Consider the following 24,760-nt stretch of genomic DNA (forward strand, 5'->3'; position numbering starts at 1 on the left):
TTTACATAATATAAAATATTAATTACAAAGGCTACTAACATACCTAGGCATTTCGGGCAGCTGATATTAGTAACATAATACTATACACAAAGATGATTTTGGATTTTTTTTTATATAATTTCGTAAATGTAGAACATATAAATAAATAATATAATAATTGCATAAAGGACCCCAATGGAAATAAGTGACTTTAACAATTTTGGATTATCCTGGGTTCTCTTCACATATACTAAGTATTGATAATTTATGTAACTGTGTTTGTATACACCTGAATAAATTTACTTATTTGCGTATTAAAATACGAGAGTATTTGGACTCTTCGAGAAATTTCTATTGAGAGGATCCCCTCAAGGAAGGTTCCTTGATGTTGGTGAGGGGCTCTTGATTTAGGGAATTGGATCTGTGCTTCAGTTCCCCAAATTAAGCCTGAATGCCTTCCACATCCCCCCTCCCCCCCCGGCGCTGTATAATCCTCCGGGTTTAGCGCTTCCCCCTTGATTATAATAATAATAATATTGAGAGGAAGGGGGGGAGGGGGGACGCCATTTGCAATTTGTCAACTCTGGTCGTAGCGGGAAATTCTGTTAATAATTTGGCGTTCTTGGAGGCCTAATGGCGTGTCTCGGCCTCAATTTGTAATTTATAAATTGGTGATACGTTCCTGGTGAAGAACTGGAAGAAGAAATATGCGGGACGTCAAGGTTCGTTGAGGAGGACGATCGTAAATGTTACCAGCAACAGTTAAGTTACTATTATTTACAGTAGTTTTTGTGTTGTTATGGTAAATTCTAGGTGCCAGGGGTGAGGTTAATGTGTCTACCATCAGTATTGTCTTCCAGAAGATGAATACTAAGTGGTAATGCTAAGTTCTTGGTTGTAATACTTATAAATTTGTGTACCCAGCAAGCAACCTTAATTACACCTGTATAGCCCTTGTGGTTTAGTGCTTCTTTTTGATTATAATAATAATACAGTTTTAATTATTAACCTGAGGTGGACACAGAGATAATTAACATTACATTTGAGATTATTACAGATATTGAGAGTAAGTATATATTAATTATAATGATTTACCTATGTTAATGATGTTGAGCAAATGCACGTATATTTTTTTTACATATTTATAAGGATCCCAATGGAAATAAGTCACTGACTAACTTTTTTTTTAGTTATCTCAGGTTATCTACACATATGTCCCCTCCAGGAAGGTTCCTTGATGCTGGTGAGGGGTTCTTGATCTTGGGAACTGGATCTGTGCTCCAGTTCCCTGAATTAACCCTGAATACCTTCCATCCCCCCCCACAGGCGCTGTATAATCCTACGGGTTTAGCGCTTCCCCCTTGATTATAATAATAATAATAATCTACACATATGTTGCTATGTATGATAATCTATGTATTTGTGTATACCTGAATAAACTTATTTATGATGGGCTGGGATAGGGGCAGGATGTTCCAGATTTTTATGTCTAGTATTGTGTCCATGGATCCTGTTGTAACTGTCAAGAAAGTGCTTCAGACCAGGATTTATATCGGAACTGGTTGTTCTGTAAATGCAGTTTACACAGTAGTATGAGTAGATGTTTTGTGTAGTGAGTAGGTTTAGGTCTGTGAAAAGTGGGGTTGTATGGCCCTTGTGGTTTAGCGCTTTTTTTTATAATAATATGAAAAGTGGGGGGGGGGGTTGTCTGGGTGTGGATTGTGTGATCATTTGTCACTGCAACTTTTAGTTGGGTTATTATTGACTTTGAGTGATTTGTTGTTGTGGAGCCCCAGGCATAAATTACACAGGTGAGGTAGATCAGTGAATAGTATAGTGTAAGTAGTGCTGTTTGTGGTACATAGTTACCTATCTTTGAAAGGATGTCAATTGTGCTCTATACTTTTTTTGTTATGTGTTGGATATGGGTGTTGAATTTCAGGTTGCTGTCAAGGTGTAGACCCAGGAATTTTCCCTCATTATGTTTAGCAATAAGAATGTTGTTAAGCATAATGTTTAGTTGGAGCTCACTTGCTCTATTCCAAAACATAATGTAAAAGATTTTGTCTATATTCAGTGTAAGTTTATTGAGTCATCCAGGTTGCTATTTTTGCGAGCTCTTCATTAAGAATAGTATTGAGTGAGGCTAAATTAGTGTGAGAGATGACAAAAGTCGTGTCGTCAGGAAAGAGAATAGATGTAAGTTGTTGAGATACACTTGGAAGGTCGTTGATGTATAAATGGAAAAGGAGGGGACCAAGAACGCTTCCCTGTGGTACATCAGTGTTCAAGGGTCTTATTGAGGAGGTTGTGTCATTGGTAGAGACGTATTCTTTCTGTTAGTAAGGTATGACTTGATATATGCAAGTGTATGGCCTCTTTTACCATAATGATCAGGTTTGAGGAGTAGGATGCTGTGGTCTACTGTATCAAAAGCTTTCTTAAGGTCAATAAAAACTCCAAGCGGGTATTCGTTTTTTTTTCAAGTGCTGTGTAAAGTAGGCCTAGCATTTTTATTATTGCATCATTTGTGCTTTTGTTTCTCCTGAAGCCAGACTGGCAGGGTTGAGGATGCTTTGTGATGTTATGAAAGAGTATAATCTTATGTATGAGTTTCTCGAAGATTTTGGAAAGTAAATGCAAGTTTGATATTGGCCTATAATCGTCTACATCTGTCGGGTCACCACCTTTGTGTATTGGTGTTATCCTTGCTATTTTGAGTGATGCCAGGAAAGTGTTGGTTTCTAGTGATTTGTTAAAGAGTAATGCAATGGTTGGGGAAATTATTTGAGCCGCTCGTTTATACAGTAATGGTGGCACTTGGGTTACATTTCCTGATTTGTTTTTTTAGAGTTAATAATCATGATAACCTCAGTGGGCTCTGTTGGTATAGGATAGAGGGATGTTGGGAAGTTTCCATAGATAATCATTAGCTCGGGCATTGATAATTGGAATTTTACTGGCGAGACTTGATCCTGTGTTTGAGAAGAAGTCATTTATCTTGCTAGCTCTATCAGTAAGCTGGAGTTTCGGTTCGTTTGGTTTAGTTAGGTTTGAGGTGCCCAGGATCTGAGAAAGTGTTTTCCAGGTCTTTTTAATAATTAATATCACCTCTCGTTTCAGTGAATCTATTAGAATAGAATAGTTGCTTGGATTTAAGTAAGTTTCTTCAGGTTAACACAAATACAGTTATATAGATTATCATACACACAAGAAGGAGAATGTAGAATATACCTTTGGTATAACTGTGTCTAGCATTAGGAACAATATTAGGAGAGAAGTAAATAATGAAAATGATTGTTATAGGAATGCAGTTAGAAGCCTGAGTAGATCTATAACCCACTATGATAACATGAACGTAGATAAGTATGTTTATGGAGCAACGTGCAATATGAACAGACTGACTGATGTTGTAGTGGCCAGGCTTAGGGGGCCCTGTTTCAAAAAAATGTAGCTTTTTTGTTTACCGTCCGATTTCCTCCAGTTTTAGTACACTAGACAAAGTGTTTTCACTCTTTCTTGAAAATATTTATCAAAAATATACCTCAAACAACAACTGAGAAAAGACTGAAAAAGGACTGATTTACTGAAAATGCCCTTGTGTCAAACTTTTTTCCTATATGGGACGACGTAAGGTTGTTTGGACACTTGGTGCCGAGAGAACAATGCTTATACGAATTTCTGGTGGATTAGTTTCCTCTAAATATCTTATCTTTATTTCACAAAAAAATAAAGTTTGTAGTTCTTGGAATGTTGCAAAATATCAGCCCTTTATTCCCACATAAATCCCAAAATAATTGGAATATTTCTCAAAATATTCCACCAGAAAATAGAGAAATCATTATTTTACAATTTCTGTGAATATTATTCCATTTAATTAAGTAATAAAGGAAGAATTATTTACATTAGGTGAATAAGTTACTTCCGAGATATTGGCCGGGAGCGCCGGCCGGCCGCCCCCCCCCCCACCCGTGTCAATTTTTTTTTTTTTTTTTTTTTTTTTCGCGAAAATCGCGTTTGGGTGTATTTCTTAGTAAACTGATGTTCTAGTGCAGTTATCCTCTTCAAAACACCGTTTTCTCTTACTCAAAGACGACATGGAGAGGAGTAACTCATTTATTTTTTTATTATTTTTTTTTTTTTTTATTATCACACCGGCCGATTCCCACCAAGGCAGGGTGGCCCGAAAAAGAAAAACTTTCACCATCACTCACTCCATCACTGTCTTGCCAGAAGGGTGCTTTACACTACAGTTTTTAAACTGCAACATTAACACCCCTCCTTCAGAGTGCAGGCACTGTACTTCCCATCTCCAGGACTCAAGTCCGGCCTGCCGGTTTCCCTGAACCCCTTCATAAATGTTACTCATTTATATCGAAATATTCCCGATAATTTCTCGCCATATGGCCTATTTTATTCAGTCTAGAATATATAACATGTTTGTATGTTATTTATAGTGTTTATTATATCATATTAGATCAATTCTGATAGATAAATAAGCCGTAGAGTTGATATATAAGCTGATATAAGCGTAATAATGAAGTGATTTCTCCTGGCTCTCTCTCGAGCGGTGGTAGGCCTGGTAGGCTCTAAGTCTACGGATAAGCTCCGCCTACTGTTTTATGATGCCAAATAGTCAGTTATTATATTAGAAAGAATACAAGAAAAAGAGATAAAAAACAAGAAAAAAAATCCAAAAAATATATGGGCTGTGAGCAGACTCGCTACCCACATCACCGTCACCATACCTGATATAAATGACTAAAATTTCTTGTAGAAACGTATGTATGCTAAATTCTGGTACCATTGTTTACCTGGAGTTTACCTGGAGAGAGTTTCGGGGGTCAACGCCCCCGCGGCCCGGTCTGTGACCAGGCCTCCTGGTGGATCAGCGCCTGATCAACCAGGCTGTTGCTGCTGGCTGCACGCAAACCAACGTACGAGCCACAGCCCGGCTGATCAGGAACTGACTTTAGGTGCTTGTCCAGTGCCAGCTTGAAGACTGCCAGGGGTCTGTTGGTAATCCCTCTTATGTGTGCTGGGAGGCAGTTGAACAGTCTCGGGCCCCTGACACTTATTGTATGGTCTCTTAACGTGCTAGTGACACCCCTGCTTTTCATTGGGGGGATGGTGCATCGTCTGCCAAGTCTTTTGCTTTCGTAGTGAGTGATTTTCGTGTGCAAGTTCGGTACTAGTCCCTCTAGGATTTTCCAGGTGTATATAATCATGTATCTCTCCCTCCTGCGTTCCAGGGAATACAGGTTTAGAAACCTCAAGCGCTCCCAGTAATTGAGGTGTTTTATCCGTTATGCGCGCCGTGAAAGTTCTCTGTACATTTTCTAGGTCGGCAATTTCACCTGCCTTGAAAGGTGCTGTTAGAGTGCAGCAATATTCCAGCCTAGATAGAACAAGTGACCTGAAGAGTGTCATCATGGGCTTGGCCTCCCTAGTTTTGAAGGTTCTCATTATCCATCCTGTCATTTTTCTAGCAGATGCGATTGATACAGTGTTATGGTCCTTGAAGGTGAGATCCTCCGACATGATCACTCCCAGGTCTTTGACGTTGGTGTTTCGCTCTATTTTGTGACCAGAATTTTTTTGTACTCTGATGAAGATTTAATTTCCTCATGTTTACCATATCTGAGTAATTGAAATTTCTCATCGTTGAACTTCATATTGTTTTCTGCAGCCCACTGAAAGATTTGGTTGATGTCCGCCTGGAGCCTTGCAGTGTCTGCAATGGAAGACACTGTCATGCAGATTCGGGTGTCATCTGCAAAGGAAGACACGGTGCTGTGGCTGACATCCTTGTGTTGCCAAAGAGTTAAGCTATTTTTCGGTATAAATAGCTCAATTTTCATAATTTTTCGATTTTTTTTTTTTTTGAGCGCGCGCGGAAACATGGATCAGGGCCCCCCCCCCCTTAGGCTTGGTTACAAGTACTTCCGGCAGTTTGGGAGACACACAGATGATGATCAAACTAAATGCAAATTATGTGATCAGACATATGGTCACTGTCTTGAACACTACGTGCTTAATTGTCCACTTATTGAGGAATACAGAGACAGACAGTATAATAACCTATGTGACATGTCAAGATATCTTATTAATGAAAATAAGATACCAGATATACTAAGCAAATTTCCTAAATTTGCTTGTAACAGATAAGTGAACTATAGATATGTAGATATAAATCCATATGTATTCCTGTTAACTCTTTGGGGCCTAGTTTCTAGGCCTTTTGTGTATCCATATGTAAGCTTTTTCACCCTGAAATGTGTACTTCTTCAGTACAGGAAAGACTGTGCTATAACTTAAATTGCCAGGCATACCATCTAAAGGGGACAAAAAGATACAAAACATCCAGGCCATGGGAAAACCTGGGTAGCCACAGCCACTCAAGAGGGAGAGGTTTTTTAGTGCCAGGAAGGAAAAAAAACTGGCAGGAAATGGCAGAAATCGTACACCAAATCCAGTCATTCCTGGAGTGGAACCACAGTCGATGGCCTCCACTCCAAACCAACAGATACAGATACTAATGCCGGAAAAAAAATCCTCCCCCCAGTACCAACAATACCACCAGTCCGATAACATTCTTCTTTGCAAATATACAGGGTCTAAAGCCAGCAACAAACAACAAAATACCTTTCATCCGTGGACTGCTTGCAGAGGCAAAGGCAATGTTCGCGGCTTTCACTGAGACCCACATAAAGGATCACTTGGACAACGAAATATGGATCCCAGGTTACAACCTATACAGATGTGACAGAGTGAACAGGCAAAAGGAGGGGGGGTTGGCCTGTACATTGCAGAGTCACTTGTTTGCACAGAACTGCTTAATGCCTCAAATGACGTAGTGGAAGTTTTAGCAGTAAAGGTCGAGAACCAAAACCTAGTCATTGTGGTAGTCTACAAGCCTCCGGATGCAACATCCCAGCAATTCCAGGAACAGCTGTTAAAAATTGACCACTGTCTGGAAAATCTTCCAGCTCCTGCACCCAACATCTTGCTCCTGGGGGATTTCAACTTAAGGCACCTAAAATGGAGGAATATAACAAATAATATTGTTGCAGTAATAACACCAGGAGGCAGCTCTGATGAAAACTCACACTCACACGAGCTTTTAAATCTCTGCACAAAATTCAATTTAAACCAGCAAATAATAGAGCCTACTAGACTGGAGAATACACTAGACCTCATCTTCACTAACAATGATGATCTGATAAGAAATGTCACCATATCAAAAACAATATACTCAGATCACAACATAATTGAGGTTCAGACATGTATGCGTGGAGCCCCAGACCGACAAAATGAGACTAGTCACGAGGGAGCATTCACCAAATTCAACTTCAATAACAAAAACATAAAGTGGGACCAAGTAAACCAAGTCCTAACCGATATAAGCTGGGAAGATATACTAAGCAACACAGACCCAAACTTATGCCTAGAACAGATTAACTCGGTGGCACTCGATGTATGCACAAGGCTTATTCCTCTAAGAAAAAGGAGGAGTAGATGTAAAATAGAAAGAGACAGGCGCTCCCTTTACAGGCGACGGAAAAGAATAACAGCGGCTAAAAGAGGTCAATATATCTGAAATGCGCAGGGAGACACTGGTCAGAGAAATATTAAGCATCGAACTTAAGCTAAAAGAATCCTTTAGGAGTCAGGAATCGCGGGAAGAACTAAAAGCCATAAATGAAATCGAAAGAAACCCAAAGTATTTCTTCTCCTATGCCAAATCAAAATCGAGAACAACGTCCAGTATTGGGCCCCTACTTAAACAAGATGGGTCCTACACAGATGACAGCAAGGAAATGAGTGAGCTACTCAAGTCCCAATATGACTCAGTTTTTAGCAAGCCGCTAACCAGACTGAGAGTCGAAGATCAAAATGAATTTTTTATGAGAGAGCCACAAAATTTGATTAACACAAGCCTATCCGATGTTATCCTGACGCCAAATGACTTCGAACAGGCGATAAATGACATGCCCATGCACTCTGCCCCAGGGCCAGACTCATGGAACTCTGTGTTCATCAAGAACTGCAAGAAGCCCCTATCACGAGCCTTTTCCATCCTATGGAGAGGGAGCATGGACACGGGGGTCGTCCCTCAGTTACTAAAAACAACAGACATAGCCCCACTCCACAAAGGGGGCAGTAAAGCAACAGCAAAGAACTACAGACCAATAGCACTAACATCCCATATCATAAAAATCTTTGAAAGGGTCCTAAGAACCAAGATCACCACCCATCTAGAAACCCATCAGTTACACAACCCAGGGCAACATGGGTTTAGAACAGGTCGCTCCTGTCTGTCTCAACTACTGGATCACTACGACAAGGTCCTAAATGCACTAGAAGACAAAAAGAATGCAGATGTAATATATACAGACTTTGCAAAAGCCTTCGACAAGTGTGACCATGGCGTAATAGCGCACAAAATGCGCGCTAAAGGAATAACAGGAAAAGTCGGTCGATGGATCTATAATTTCCTCACTAACAGAACACAGAGAGTAGTCGTCAACAGAGTAAAGTCCGAGGCAGCTACGGTGAAAAGCTCTGTTCCACAAGGCACAGTACTAGCTCCCATCTTGTTCCTCATCCTCATATCCGACATAGACAAGGATGTCAGCCACAGCACCGTGTCTTCCTTTGCAGATGACACCCGAATCTGCATGACAGTGTCTTCCATTGCAGACACTGCAAGGCTCCAGGCGGACATCAACCAAATCTTTCAGTGGGCTGCAGAAAACAATATGAAGTTCAACGATGAGAAATTTCAATTACTCAGATATGGTAAACATGAGGAAATTAAATCTTCATCAGAGTACAAAACAAATTCTGGCCACAAAATAGAGCGAAACACCAACGTCAAAGACCTGGGAGTGATTATGTCGGAGGATCTCAACTTCAAGGACCATAACATTGTATCAATCGCATCTGCTAGAAAAATGACAGGATGGATAATGAGAACCTTCAAAACTAGGGAGGCCAAGCCCATGATGACACTCTTCAGGTCACTTGTTCTATCTAGGCTGGAATATTGCTGCACTCTAACAGCACCTTTCAAGGCAGGTGAAATTGCCGACCTAGAAAATGTACAGAGAACTTTCACGGCGCGCATAACGGAGATAAAACACCTCAATTACTGGGAGCGCTTGAGGTTTCTAAACCTGTATTCCCTGGAACGCAGGAGGGAGAGATACATGATTATATACACCTGGAAAATCCTAGAGGGACTAGTACCGAACTTGCACACGAAAATCACTCACTACGAAAGCAAAAGACTTGGCAGACGATGCACCATCCCCCCAATGAAAAGCAGGGGTGTCACTAGCACGTTAAGAGACCATACAATAAGTGTCAGGGGCCCGAGACTGTTCAACTGCCTCCCAGCACACATAAGGGGGATTACCAACAGACCCCTGGCAGTCTTCAAGCTGGCACTGGACAAGCACCTAAAGTCAGTTCCTGATCAGCCGGGCTGTGGCTCGTACGTTGGTTTGCGTGCAGCCAGCAGCAACAGCCTGGTTGATCAGGCGCTGATCCACCAGGAGGCCTGGTCACAGACCGGGCCGCGGGGGCGTTGACCCCCGAAACTCTCTCCAGGTAAACTCCAGGTAAATATGCTCTTGCGCTACCGTCCACAGGATGGATATGGGGTGCACAATAAACTAGCCACTTCGGTGGCAAAAATCCAAATACACACAAGCATTCTGATTAATTTGGTAGAGACTGGCGTATAGTGTATGATGAATTCTTTATGGAAATATAAACACAAATGCAGTATAATGTGATCCTTTATTGACAACGTTTCACCCACGCAGTGGGCTTTTTCAAGTCACACACGGATCTACCTGGGGTTGGAAGGTACGGGAGTATTTATAGTTCAGAACGTTGGGGTCAGGTGAAGATTGCTGCATCAGATGATCTACCGGGTGGGGTTATAGAGTCTTGGGTAGCTAGGCGGGGATATTGGACAAGTTGTGAGTAGACCTTCTGCAGTGTTCTATGTTCTTATGTGGGATAGCGATGAAGAAGTTTCTTGGCGAGTGGTTCAGCTATGTTATAGAAGCCATTGTTCTGGTTGAAATTGTTGGTTATAGAGATAAACGATGATTCCAGGATTCTTCTGTATTGAGTGTTGTCTTCTGTGGCTATAAGTCTTGAGTTTCTGTAGTTAATTAAATGGTTGTGTGAATTGCGATGTTGTACACAGGCATTCCTTGTATCGTCAGTCCTGCTTGCATATTGGTGTTCTGAAATACGTGTTTGGAGGTCTCTTGATGTTTCGCCCACATATAATTTGTTGCAGTCATTACAAGGGATTATGTATACCCCTGCAGAGGATGGAGGCTTGTCCTGTCTACTACTGGTGATGTCCTTGATGGTCGTGGTTGTGGAGGTAGATACTTGGAATGATGTTTTGGCAAAGATGTTGGAAACATGTTTGGCAATGGAGTTGGTGGGAAGGACTATGTATCTCTTCTCGGCAGTGTCTTCTCTGGGTGTGTTGAAGATGTTTAATGCTCGCCGTCTGCAGTCTCTGATGAAGTGACGAGGATAGTGGAGTTTGGAAAATACTTGTTCAATTATAGTGCATTCTTCCTCAAGGAACTCGTTGCTGCAGATTCTGAGTGCACGCAGGAAGAAGCCTATAATTACACCACGTTTGGTTTTGGTGTCGTGGTGAGAGTAGAAGTGGAGAAGATCGTTTTGGTTGGTGGGTTTTCGATAGACTTTAAAACGAAGTTCGTGGTCAGCTTTGCAGAGTAGAACATCAAGGAAAGGAAGAGTGTTGTCGACTTCTTCTTCAAGTGTGAATTGGATTGAAGGCTCGACCTGGTTGAGCTTGTCTTGGAGAGCTTGAACGTTGAAGCGTTTAGGAGTTATGAGGAGAATGTCGTCAACATAACGGAGCCAGGTGACAGACGAAGGAATAATGGTGGAGAAACGTTCGGCTTCTAGATGTTCCATGTATAGGTTCGCCAGGACTGCACTGAGTGGCGAACCCATGGGTAGTCCAAAAGTCTGCTGAAAGAGGTGATTTTCGAAAGAGAAACACGTAAAGCCAACACATAGTTCAACAAGGTCGATGAAATCGCTGGCTGGAATGGGAAGATCATGTGAATCGTCAATTTTCCTGCGCAAGAGATCGATGGCTTGTTTAGTAGGTACTTTAGTGAATAGGGAAGTCACGTCAAGGCTGGAAAGTTTCTTGTTCCTGATGTTGATGTTGCGAATGCGATTGAGAAGATCACCTGAGTGTTTGAGATGTGCTGGACTGATAGTGCCCAAGAGTTTAGAGAGGTGTTTGGCGAGAATTCCTGAGAGCTGGTGGGGAGCACTGCCTATTCCCGAGGATATGGGCCTCAGTGGGATACCAGGCTTGTGAGTCTTTGGCAGGCCGTACATTCTGGCAGGTCTGGGGTTGCTGGGCATGGTGTGCAGAAGTTTCTTCCCTTGTTCTGAGCCCCTCAGAATGCGGCGAGTCCTTTGAAGAAAAGTTTTAGTGAGGTTGTCCACTTGGTTAGTTGTGAGAGGTTTGTAGGTATCTGGGTCATTAAGTAGATTAAGCATTTTGTTCCTGTAATCGTCAGTGTTCATGATAACAACACCACCTCCTTTATCAGCGGTGGTGACCCTGATGGTCGTGTCTTCTGCTAAACCTTTGAGTGCATTGATGTAACGTCGAGGTATGACTGGGGAGCTGCGTGTTGAGATGGCTGCTGAGATGATGCCTTGAAGATAGCCTTTTTGGAAGTCGGAGTCATTGTGTCTGTAGTTTTTGGCGGTGAAATTGAGGTCTTGTTTTGGTTTCGTAATTCCTGTTGCGAATTTGAGGCCTAAGCTGAGGGCTTCAGTTTCTGTGGTTGACAGTGGACGAGATGAAAGATTTTGAAGGCCTCAAATTCGCAACAGGAATTACGAAACCAAAACAAGACCTCAATTTCACCGCCAAAAACTACAGACACAATGACTCCGACTTCCAAAAAGGCTATCTTCAAGGCATCATCTCAGCAGCCATCTCAACACGCAGCTCCCCAGTCATACCTCGACGTTACATCAATGCACTCAAAGGTTTAGCAGAAGACACGACCATCAGGGTCACCACCGCTGATAAAGGAGGTGGTGTTGTTATCATGAACACTGACGATTACAGGAACAAAATGCTTAATCTACTTAATGACCCAGATACCTACAAACCTCTCACAACTAACCAAGTGGACAACCTCACTAAAACTTTTCTTCAAAGGACTCGCCGCATTCTGAGGGGCTCAGAACAAGGGAAGAAACTTCTGCACACCATGCCCAGCAACCCCAGACCTGCCAGAATGTACGGCCTGCCAAAGACTCACAAGCCTGGTATCCCACTGAGGCCCATATCCTCGGGAATAGGCAGTGCTCCCCACCAGCTCTCAGGAATTCTCGCCAAACACCTCTCTAAACTCTTGGGCACTATCAGTCCAGCACATCTCAAACACTCAGGTGATCTTCTCAATCGCATTCGCAACATCAACATCAGGAACAAGAAACTTTCCAGCCTTGACGTGACTTCCCTATTCACTAAAGTACCTACTAAACAAGCCATCGATCTCTTGCGCAGGAAAATTGACGATTCACATGATCTTCCCATTCCAGCCAGCGATTTCATCGACCTTGTTGAACTATGTGTTGGCTTTACGTGTTTCTCTTTCGAAAATCACCTCTTTCAGCAGACTTTTGGACTACCCATGGGTTCGCCACTCAGTGCAGTCCTGGCGAACCTATACATGGAACATCTAGAAGCCGAACGTTTCTCCACCATTATTCCTTCGTCTGTCACCTGGCTCCGTTATGTTGACGACATTCTCCTCATAACTCCTAAACGCTTCAACGTTCAAGCTCTCCAAGACAAGCTCAACCAGGTCGAGCCTTCAATCCAATTCACACTTGAAGAAGAAGTCGACAACACTCTTCCTTTCCTTGATGTTCTACTCTGCAAAGCTGACCACGAACTTCGTTTTAAAGTCTATCGAAAACCCACCAACCAAAACGATCTTCTCCACTTCTACTCTCACCACGACACCAAAACCAAACGTGGTGTAATTATAGGCTTCTTCCTGCGTGCACTCAGAATCTGCAGCAACGAGTTCCTTGAGGAAGAATGCACTATAATTGAACAAGTATTTTCCAAACTCCACTATCCTCGTCACTTCATCAGAGACTGCAGACGGCGAGCATTAAACATCTTCAACACACCCAGAGAAGACACTGCCGAGAAGAGATACATAGTCCTTCCCACCAACTCCATTGCCAAACATGTTTCCAACATCTTTGCCAAAACATCATTCCAAGTATCTACCTCCACAACCACGACCATCAAGGACATCACCAGTAGTAGACAGGACAAGCCTCCATCCTCTGCAGGGGTATACATAATCCCTTGTAATGACTGCAACAAATTATATGTGGGCGAAACATCAAGAGACCTCCAAACACGTATTTCAGAACACCAATATGCAAGCAGGACTGACGATACAAGGAATGCCTGTGTACAACATCGCAATTCACACAACCATTTAATTAACTACAGAAACTCAAGACTTATAGCCACAGAAGACAACACTCAATACAGAAGAATCCTGGAATCATCGTTTATCTCTATAACCAACAATTTCAACCAGAACAATGGCTTCTATAACATAGCTGAACCACTCGCCAAGAAACTTCTTCATCGCTATCCCACATAAGAACATAGAACACTGCAGAAGGTCTACTCACAACTTGTCCAATATCCCCGCCTAGCTACCCAAGACTCTATAACCCCACCCGGTAGATCATCTGATGCAGCAATCTTCACCTGACCCCAACGTTCTGAACTATAAATACTCCCGTACCTTCCAACCCCAGGTAGATCCGTGTGTGACTTGAAAAAGCCCACTGCGTGGGTGAAACGTTGTCAATAAAGGATCACATTATACTGCATTTGTGTTTATATTTCCATTGTGTCGGTATTTTATACCATTTATTTCCATTGGGCGGTAGTCAAAAGATTACAGAGGTACATAATTGGTCCAGGGACTGGACTCCAAAGTTTTGATAGCTGAGCAAGTTACAAAGGTAATGAACTAGATCTGGTCATAATACCTTTTTAATGCTGAGTAAAAATCACATTTGTAATTTTTTCTGAGTATCAACGCACCTCCCTTATAAGGGAAGATACAACTATATATTTAACCCAAATAAAGCTTAATTTACCCTAATGTGGTAAAAATAAAGAATTGTTAATTTTTTAGTTGAAACACAGAAAACGAAGATTATCTAGCGGTAACTACTGTATTATACAGGTGTAAGTAAGTTTAGATACAAGTATACATAAACACAATCATCATACCTAGTAAAATATGTGCTAATTACCCAAGATAAACCAAAAAAGTCAGACAAAGTGACATTTTCATTTGATATGGTTAAAAATATAATTAAGGTATACATATGATTAACGTAACATAAGGCGTTCGCATCTTTCAACTTGAAATGTTTAAGTATTTATGTTTGTATTTATAAAAGATCATTATTAACAACCTTAACTTTTAAAATGGTGGAGGGGTAAGCCAGTGGAAGGCCTCGGTCAGACGACCAAAAGCTCCAGCTGTGGGTCATCATATGACTAAGACCAGCGTCGGGAAACACTTGTCCTGTTTCCTGACAAACCTAACCTATGTTTATACTTAATTAAACATGGAAATTATGATCAGTATCAAGTATTGCCAGATCGATACTTGTAAGTTTCTAGATATTTTTCTTTTAGTCTCAAGAGTTTTGTTTTTATCTGTCACAGCACTAGGGGTGTCGGGGGTGTCCCGTAGCACAATCGCTAGCGCACTCACCTCACACTGAGGTCCAGGGTTCGAATCTCCTCCGGTACGGCTGCAAAACATTAGGGGTGTGTTTCCATAAGACACCTGCTGTCCATGTTCATCCCAGTATAAAATGGGTACCTGGGTATTTGTGGACTGGTGTGGGTCGCATCCTGGGACACAACTGACCTACTTTGCGGGAAATGCTCAGCATAACAAGGTACTTTCTATATAGTAGTATGTCACTGATGTCAGCTATGGTCTGTATACCTTGTACTTGTGTAAAGATTATTATGATTGATAACTTCCAAAAGCCTCTGCTGTTGGGGTTGTCGCCAAATTCTACGTCTTTCAAAGTGTGTAAATTCAGTGCCTCCAGCCAGTCTTCACGGGAAAGTTTACAATATAATTTCCAGCGCATTTATGTACATTCTGTAGAAATGAAGACCAAAAAATTAGCAATATAACATAAATGAAGCCTTACCAAAGATATGTAAAGTTAAGATATAACCTTAGGACTTAGGTTATTTATACTTCTTTTTTTGATCGACACCATGCCCAGCCCTTCTAGGGTTGGGTAGGTGCCTGAGCCCGAGCCTTTACCTCATAAGACTGTCATTCCCATTAGCCCCCTTGGGGCGGGGATGGTAGACCAGAGAGGCCTAGCTTGTGGGTAGGCCTGGGGACAGTTGGTCCCAAAGATGAGGAGGTACTTGTGCCTCCTCCCATGGGAGACTTAGGTCTCGGTCACTCCCTAACGAGGGAGCCAAGGCCGGGCCACCACTTGGAAAAGGCCCGGGCCGGGAGAATACCGGCGAATCTTTAATAATAATAAATAATAAATTATACTTCTTGATATGAAGCTTAACTCTAGCTTAATTTTCTGCTACTTGTTTTCCATTCATTTTAATGAAAATCGGCATTATTCTCTTTATAAGTGCCATGGGTATTTTCTTTTCCCTAAGATTAGAACGTTACATTTTTTCCAACATTCAGTTACATCAGTCACTCCTCTGACCACTACATATATGTGAGTATATACATCAGTCACTCCTCTGACCACTACATATATGTGAGTATATACATAAACACATCTAAAGATGCGAATGTTCATCTGGTTGGTTGGTTAATCTGGTTTAAAGTCTATTAACTACACAAGAGTCATTAAGGTTGCATGTAACCTGTTTACCACCAGTCAAGAATATTTTTAATCCCAAAATCCAGGGTAAAGACAGTATCTAGTAACGGGGCTTTGATTGTTTAACATGAAATATGTGTCAGTTGTGTAATATTTAAGTAGTGTGTATATGTATGTACTACCGACAAGAACAAAGATACGAGTGATCAGTATTGACGACCCAAATCAGTTATTCGTGAACGAGACTCAAAACGCTATTGACATCTCTATAATTTCTGATATAAAATAAACTTGACTCCACTTGATTTCCTAGAAGCTACGGATATTACGCTCCAGCACTTGGTCCCAGGCTCAGTTTCGTGGAACTCTATATTCAGCAAGAATTCCAAGAACCATTATCTGGTGCCTTAAATATTCTATGGAGAAAGAACCTGGATACTGGAATCATGCCATTAAAAACCACTTATATAGCACCACTCTACATATGTGCCAATAATGCAACTCCAAAACACTATAAATAACTACTACTACTACTGCCACTGCTACCACTACTACTGTTGCCACTGCTACAACTACTACTGCTGTCACTGCTACCACTACTACTAATGCTACCACTACTACTACTACTACTACTACTACTACTACTGCCACTGCTACTATTGCTGCTGCTGCTGCTATTACTACTACTACTACTACTGCTACTACTACTACTACTGTTACTACTACTACTACTACTGTTATTACTACTACTACTACCTCTACTACTACTACTACTACTACTAATAATAATAATAAATAATTTTATTTTTTATTACCACACTGGCTATTTCAGACCGAAGCAGAGAGTGACCTGAAAAAAAAGAAGAAACGCTTCATCATCATTCACTCTATCACTGTCTTGTCAGAGTCGCGCCTACACTAGTTAAAAATCTTTGGCTAATCTTGTTTCCCAGGGTGCCACCCACAACAGTGGGCTAACGCCCAGGTACCTACTTACTGCAGGTGAAGAGGGCCAGCAGGTGCAAGAAAGCAACGTTTCACCCGTGCCGGGGATCGATGACGGTCCCTATGTATAAGCTGGGGACGCTACCAACCAAGCCACGAGCAGCTGAAGTTCCACTTGATCAAGATTTTTTAAAGAGTGGCTGTGGCCGGGTGGCTAAAGCTCTCGCTTCACATGCTGAGTGTCCGGGTTCGATTCCCGGCGAGGGTAGAAATATTGGGCGTGTTTCTTTACACCGGTTGTCTGTGTTCACCCATCAGTAAAATGGGTACCTGGGTGTTAGTGGACCGCTGTGGGTCGCATCCTGGGACAAAACTGACCTAATATGCGGGAAATGCTCAGCATAACAAGGTACTTTCTATATAGTAGTATGTCACTGACGTCAGCTATGGTCTGTATACCTTGTACATGTACTTGTAGAAATAAAGATATTGTTTCAGACTATGGAACAATACTCTTCTCCAGACTGAGGGACTGACCACCTCAAAACTTTAAGGGTGATGGACTGATTACATCGTCTTCAAGTATCTTCTGCTTCTATCAACTTTTCTGTACTCGACTGAAGAAGCCTACTGTGTAGGCGAAACGTTTCGATATAAAGATACCTAACTGTTGCATATGTGTCTTACCTAACAGAAATAAAGATATCGAAAATAATGATATTGAAGCAAGGTAGCTAATCACACGAATTGCACAACCCAGGACAATCAGAGTTCACAACAGGTCACACTCCGGCCTCTCGCAATTGCTGGACCATTAACGGAATGGTCGTGGGTGCGGTGAAAGACGAACATAACATAGATGTAGTGTACACTGACCTTGCATAAGTGCGACCATGGGGTAACTGTGCACAGAATGCGTGCAAAAGGAATAACTGGAAAGGTCGCAGATGGATATTTAACTAAGGTGGAGATAAATGGTATACAGTACCGACACGACGGGAAAACAAATGCAATAATAATGTTGGTAGAATTACCGACAATATTAGATAAAAGGACACAAGTGAAACTAATGCAACATTTTATTGTGGCAACATTTCGCTCTGCAAGAGTTTTGTCAAGCCTGTATACCAGAACCACTACATATGAACACAAAAGTCTTGGCAGAAGGTGCAAAATACCTGGAATGAAAAGCACTCATGACGAGTACACTGAGAGATAATTCAATGTAAAGTAATAAAGTTGGTAGAATTACCGACAATATGTAAAGTAAAAGGACACAAGTGCAACTAATGTGACATTTATTGTGGCAACGTTTCGCTCTCCAGGAGCTTTATCAAGCTTGATAAAGCTCCTGGAGAGCGAAACGTTGCCACAATAAATGTCACATTAGTTGCACTTGTGTGCTTTTACTTTACAAGTGTAAAGTAAGCAAGACTTCAAAACTCTCCCGTCATCCATAAGGGCAATTACCAGTAAGCCTCTAACTGTCTTCAGAGACAACTTGATAGGTTTCTGAAGTTAGTTCCTAACCAGCCGGGCTGTGATGTATACGTGGAGTGCATACGGGGGATCAGCAACCAGGAGGTCCGGTCTGGAGCCGAGAAACACAAGTGAAGACCTACAGAAGCGAGGTTGCAGAGGTCTGAGCTTTGTTCAGACCTCTGCAACACAATCGTCCTCAAAGATTTGTTAAGTTAAACAATGAATTAAGGAAAGATCCTGGACTTCACCTTACGAAAGAGACAAAGCAAATGTGATAATAATTATGGACAAGGTAGATTATAGTGGAAAAATAACATATTATTAGAAGATAGGGGAACTGAGGTACTGGTTAAGACTCCCAGTGTTAGGGTGATGACACGGATACGTTGGCCAACACACGGAATAAACTCAAGTATTGATTAAATGTGTAACTGGCCACTGGAGGTGCATATGTTGACGTTGCTGTAGATTACACAACCTTCAAGTTGTATAAAAACTCTGTCAACTCAGCTATTGATAAATTAGACACATGTGCAACTCTTGGGTATCTTTGTTGAGGAAACGTTTCGCCACACAGTGGCTGATGAAGCCACTGTGTGGCGAAACGTTTCCTCAACAAAGATACCCAAGAGTCGCACATGTGTCTAATTTATCAACATGTCGGTTCTCTGAACCATTCATCTACAAACTCAGCTATTACATGTATCTAATTTTACACAAATAACCCGTAAGCTTCTCTCTTTTATGTGCGGGTTATTTGTGTATCGTTCCAGTCACGGTATTGTGCCTTTTTTGTTATTTATTTATTTATCTCATTTTACTTTGATACATATTACCAAGGGCTGAGTTTGATTAGTAACTGAGTAACTGAAGATTGATTCTTGGGAACCTTTGGCTGGGTGCGAATGGTTGGTTAAGAGAAAGACCTGCCTAGTTTGGGCCAGTAGGCTTGCTGCAGTGTTCCTAAGTTTTTATGTTGTGAAAATGAAATCGGAAAAGAACTTTGTAGACACTTCACACTGTGTGCAAATAACTGTAACTGATATACGAGTGTAACTTACAAAATAATTTTATTTGGCTTTGCGTCACTAAGAGTGCAGAATAAAAGATTTATAAATGCGTGGGTGTGAGTTGGACCTAACTAGCTGGTGCTAAACAAACCATACCCCGGCCGGGATTGAACCGCGGTCAGTAGCTGGTGCTACTGGGTTAGAAGCCGTGCTCCTTCCTTAAGGGGAGGTGACCTGACTGGGTGGGTTGACATGGACGTGCCCCGCATGGGTCAGTAGGCCTGCTGCAATGTTTCTTCTTATGTTCTAACCAGACAACAGTCACCGTGATTGATTTTACTGGGTTATTTGCTGTGGTACGGTACGGGTGGTAACATTAGGACGTGTTTCCTTAAGACACCTGCTGCCCCTGTTTACCTAGCAGTAAGTAGGTACCTGGGTGTTAGTCGACTGGTGTGGGTTGCATCCTGGAAATGTTCTGCATAACAAGGGGTTTTCTATATAGTATGTCATTGATGTCAGCTATGGTCTGTATAAGTTGTATCATGTACTTGTGGAAATAAAGATTATTATTATTATTATTATTATTATTATTATTATTATTATTATTATTATTATTATTATTATGTAAACAGACATAAGTCACGGTGAATGAGTTTACTGGGTTATTCTTGGCTTATATTTACATATAAGCTACTTTACGAGACAAGTGTAGAAATGTAGACGTGTTTAATTTGAATAAAAACTTACTCTCTTAGTGTATGAAGGCAGCCTTCTTGACGGGAGGTGTATATTACTGCCACGCTATTGATGGCAGCACAAACAGGAATGTGTGATAACTATCAGGGAGAGGGAGCTGCACCACCAGCACCAACACCACCAGCACCAACACCACCAGCACCAACACCACCAGCACCAACACCACCAGCACCAACACCACCAGCACCAACACCACCAGCACCAACACCACCAGCACCAACACCACCAGCACCAACACCACCAGCACCAACACCACCACCACCACCACCAACACCACCACCACCAACACCACCAACACCACCACCACCAACACCACCACCACCAACACCAACACCACCAACACCACCACCACCACCACCACCACCACCACCACCACCAACACCACCACCCCCAGGTGCTATTATCATTATGCTACTTAAAACTGGACCTAGCACTTGTCTTTACAATAATAAAGAGAGAGAGAGTTACCACACTGGAGTGCGTCACTATAACTGCACCAATAATAGGATATCTTAGGTTTAAATTAACATTATTACGTGAGTCGGTCAGTACAGTAGAGAGCGTCGTACGCTGTCAGTCCCCATTAAACAACTTAACGAAGCAGGGTAGCCATTCTTCCCATGGGGATAAATTATTGACCAAAAAAGGGTTTTATCATGGTATACGCAGGGAAGGTCTATTTACCCAGATGTTGATATAAGATTTATTTTAGCTCAAATAGTACAGGTCATGGATCACAATGAAAATACAAGGCCTCCCCCAATGGAACTACAAGGACCCCAATGGAACTACAAGGACCCCAATGGAACTACAAGGACCCCAATGGAACTACAAGGACTCCAATGGAAACACAAGGACCCCAATGGAACTACAAGGACCCCAATGGAAACACAAGGACTCCAATGGAACTACAAGGACCCCAATGGAAACACAAGGACTCCAATGGAACTACAAGGACTCCAATGGAAACACAAGGACTCCAATGGAACTACAAGGACCCCAATGGAAACACAAGGACTCCAATGGAACTACAAGGACTCCAATGGAACTACAAGGACTCCAATGGAAACACAAGGACCCCAATGGAACTACAAGGACTCCAATGGAAACACAAGGACTCCAATGGAACTACAAGGACCCCAATGGAAACACAAGGACTCCAATGGAACTACAAGGACTCCAATGGAACTACAAGGACTCCAATGGAAACACAAGGACCCCAATGGAAACACAAGGACCCCAATGGAACTACAAGGACTCCAATGGAAACACAAGGACTCCAATGGAAACACAAGGACCCCAATGGAACTACAAGGACTCCAATGGAACTACAAGGACTCCAATGGAAACACAAGGACTCCAATGGAACTACAAGGACTCCAATGGAAATACAAGGACTCCAATGGAACTACAAGGACTCCAATGGAAATACAAGGACTCCAATGGAAATACAAGGACTCCAATGGAAACACAAGGACCCCAATGGAACTACAAGGACTCCAATGGAAACACAAGGACCCCAATGGAACTACAAGGACTCCAATGGAAATACAAGGACTCCAATGGAAATACAAGGACTCCAATGGAACTACAAGGACTCCAATGGAAACACAAGGACTCCAATGGAACTACAAGGACTCCAATGGAAACACAAGGACTCCAATGGAACTACAAGGACTCCAATGGAAATACAAGGACTCAATGGAAATACAAGGACTCCAATGGAAATACAAGGACTCCAATGGAAACACAAGGACTCCAATGGAACTACAAGGACTCCAATGGAAACACAAGGACTCCAATGGAACTACAAGGACTCCAATGGAAACACAAGGACTCCAATGGAACTACAAGGACTCCAATGGAAACACAAGGACTCCAATGGAAACACAAGGACTCCAATGGAACTACAAGGACTCCAATGGAAACACAAGGACTCCAATGGAACTACAAGGACTCCAATGGAAACACAAGGACTCCAATGGAACTACAAGGACTCCAATGGAAACACAAGGACTCCAATGGAACTACAAGGACTCCAATGGAAATATAGGGACCCCAATAATAAAAAAAGTGGCTTTGTCTGGCTTTTTTGGGTTATCCTGGTGGGTTACTATGATAATTTGTGTAACTGTATTTATATGTACCTGTGCCTAAATAAACCACGAAATCGTAAATAGACGATTACAAATAAATCATAGAAGGAATGAAGGGCTCGTGCTTCAAGTTACAGCGCCTCCGGGTTTAATCCCGGGACAAGTGCAAGTATTGAACATGTCATGTGATTTAGGTACAGGTACACGTAATTATGGGTCTATTTAGGTACAGGTACACGTAACTATGGGTTTATTTAGGTACAGGTACACGTAACTATGGGTTTATTTAGGTACAGGTACACGTAACTGTGGGTTTATTTAGGTACAGGTACACGTAATTATGGGTTTATTTAGGTACAGGTACACGTAACTGTGGGTCTATTTAGGTACAGGTACACGTAACTATGGGTCTATTTAGGTACAGGTACACGTAACTATGGGTTTATTTAGGTACAGGTACACGTAATTATGGGTTTATTTAGGTACATGTACACGTAACTATGGGTTTATTTAGGTACAGGTACACGTAATTATGAGTTTATTTAGGTACATGTACACGTAACTATGGGTTTATTTAGGTACAGGTACACGTAATTATGGGTTTATTTAGGTACAGGTACACGTAACTATGGGTTTATTTAGGTACAGGTACACGTAACTATGGGTTTATTTAGGTACAGGTACACGTAATTATGGGTTTATTTAGGTACAGGTACACGTAACTATGGGTTTATTTAGGTACAGGTACACGTAACTATGGGTTTATTTAGGTACAGGTACACGTAATTATGGGTTTATTTAGGTACAGGTACACGTAATTATGGGTTTATTTAGGTACAGGTACACGTAACTATGGGTTTTCTGCATGCACAAATGTCAGCTTCAAGGTGCGGTCCCGGACCAGGAATCCCCGTGGATCAGGGCCTGTTGTGCTCTCTATTCCATTTTCCTCTCCTTTCTCCCTCCTCCCTTCATCAGTGTGCACAAACCTAGCCCCGGGTTCAACCCTGGGAGTGGAGTCGCTTTCAGAGGTCACGGTTTGGTCCCAGACCAGTCCTCCTGGTTACTGACCTGATTCATAACATTAATAATAATATTATTATTATCTTTATTTCTACCAGTACATGTACAAGGTATACCAGTACATGTACAAGGTATACCAGTACATGTACAAGGTATACAAGTACATGTACAAGGTATACAAGTACATGTACAAGGTATACCAGTACATGTACAAGGTATACCAGTACATGTACAAGGTATACCAGTACATGTACAAGGTATACAAGTACATGTACAAGGTATACCAGTACATGTACAAGGTATACCAGTACATGTACAAGGTATACAAGTACATGTACAAGGTATACAAGTACATGTACAAGGTATACCAGTACATGTACAAGGTATACAAGTACATGTACAAGGTATACAAGTACATGTACAAGGTATACCAGTACATGTACAAGGTATACCAGTACATGTACAAGGTATACCAGTACATGTACAAGGTATACAAGTACATGTACAAGGTATACCAGTACATGTACAAGGTATACCAGTACATGTACAAGGTATACAAGTACATGTACAAGGTATACCAGTACATGTACAAGGTATACAAGTACATGTACAAGGTATACAAGTACATGTACAAGGTATACCAGTACATGTACAAGGTATACCAGTACATGTACAAGGTATACCAGTACATGTACAAGGTATACCAGTACATGTACAAGGTATACCAGTACATGTACAAGGTATACCAGTACATGTACAAGGTATACCAGTACATGTACAAGGTATACCAGTACATGTACAAGGTATGCCAGTACATGTACAAGGTATGCCAGTACATGTACAAGGTATACCAGTACATGTACAAGGTATACCAGTACATGTACAAGGTATGCCAGTACATGTACAAGGTATGCCAGTACATGTACAAGGTATACCAGTACATGTACAAGGTATACCAGTACATGTACAAGGTATACAAGTACATGTATAAGGTATACAGACCATAGCTGACATCAGTGACATACTACTATATAGAAAGCCGTTTGTTATGCAGAGCGTTTTGGGTAAATTAGGTCAGTTTTGTCCCAGGATGCGACCCAGTCGACTAACACCCAGGTACCCATATTAGTGCTAGGTAAAAGAAACAGCAGGTGTAAGATGGCACATTCGGGTACCTATTTTACTGCTAGGTGAACATGGACAGCAGGTGTCTTAAGGAAACGTGTCCTAATGTTTCTACCCGTACCGGGGATCGACCCCAGGACCTCAGTGTGTGAGCTGAGTGCGCTACCAGTCGAGCTACGGGACATCTAAGGAAGGAGGGAATGAGAGGAGAGTAGTGGGGAGAGAAGGGAGGGAGGGAGGGGAGAGAAGTAATGTATGGGTGGAGGGGTAATGATCGCTGAGAGAGAGAGAGAGAGAGAGAGGAAAGTTAAAATATTATCGACCTTGCTGTGAGGCTCATACGCACAAATTATCTGG

General features: G+C 41.8%; 1 protein-coding gene across 1 annotated transcript in view; it reads left to right on the top strand.

Moving 5' to 3' along the window:
- Positions 1 to 569: 569 nt before the first annotated feature.
- CtBP (C-terminal binding protein) overlaps positions 570 to 24,760 on the top strand; it is a gene marked incomplete at its 3' end in the record, with an annotated part of 256,438 nt that continues 232,247 nt past the window's right edge. The window contains 1 exon segment of the mRNA XM_070104098.1: positions 570 to 740.

This window comes from Cherax quadricarinatus, chromosome 89 (genome assembly GCF_038502225.1).
Source record: "Cherax quadricarinatus isolate ZL_2023a chromosome 89, ASM3850222v1, whole genome shotgun sequence".
Lineage (NCBI taxonomy): Eukaryota > Metazoa > Arthropoda > Malacostraca > Decapoda > Parastacidae > Cherax > Cherax quadricarinatus.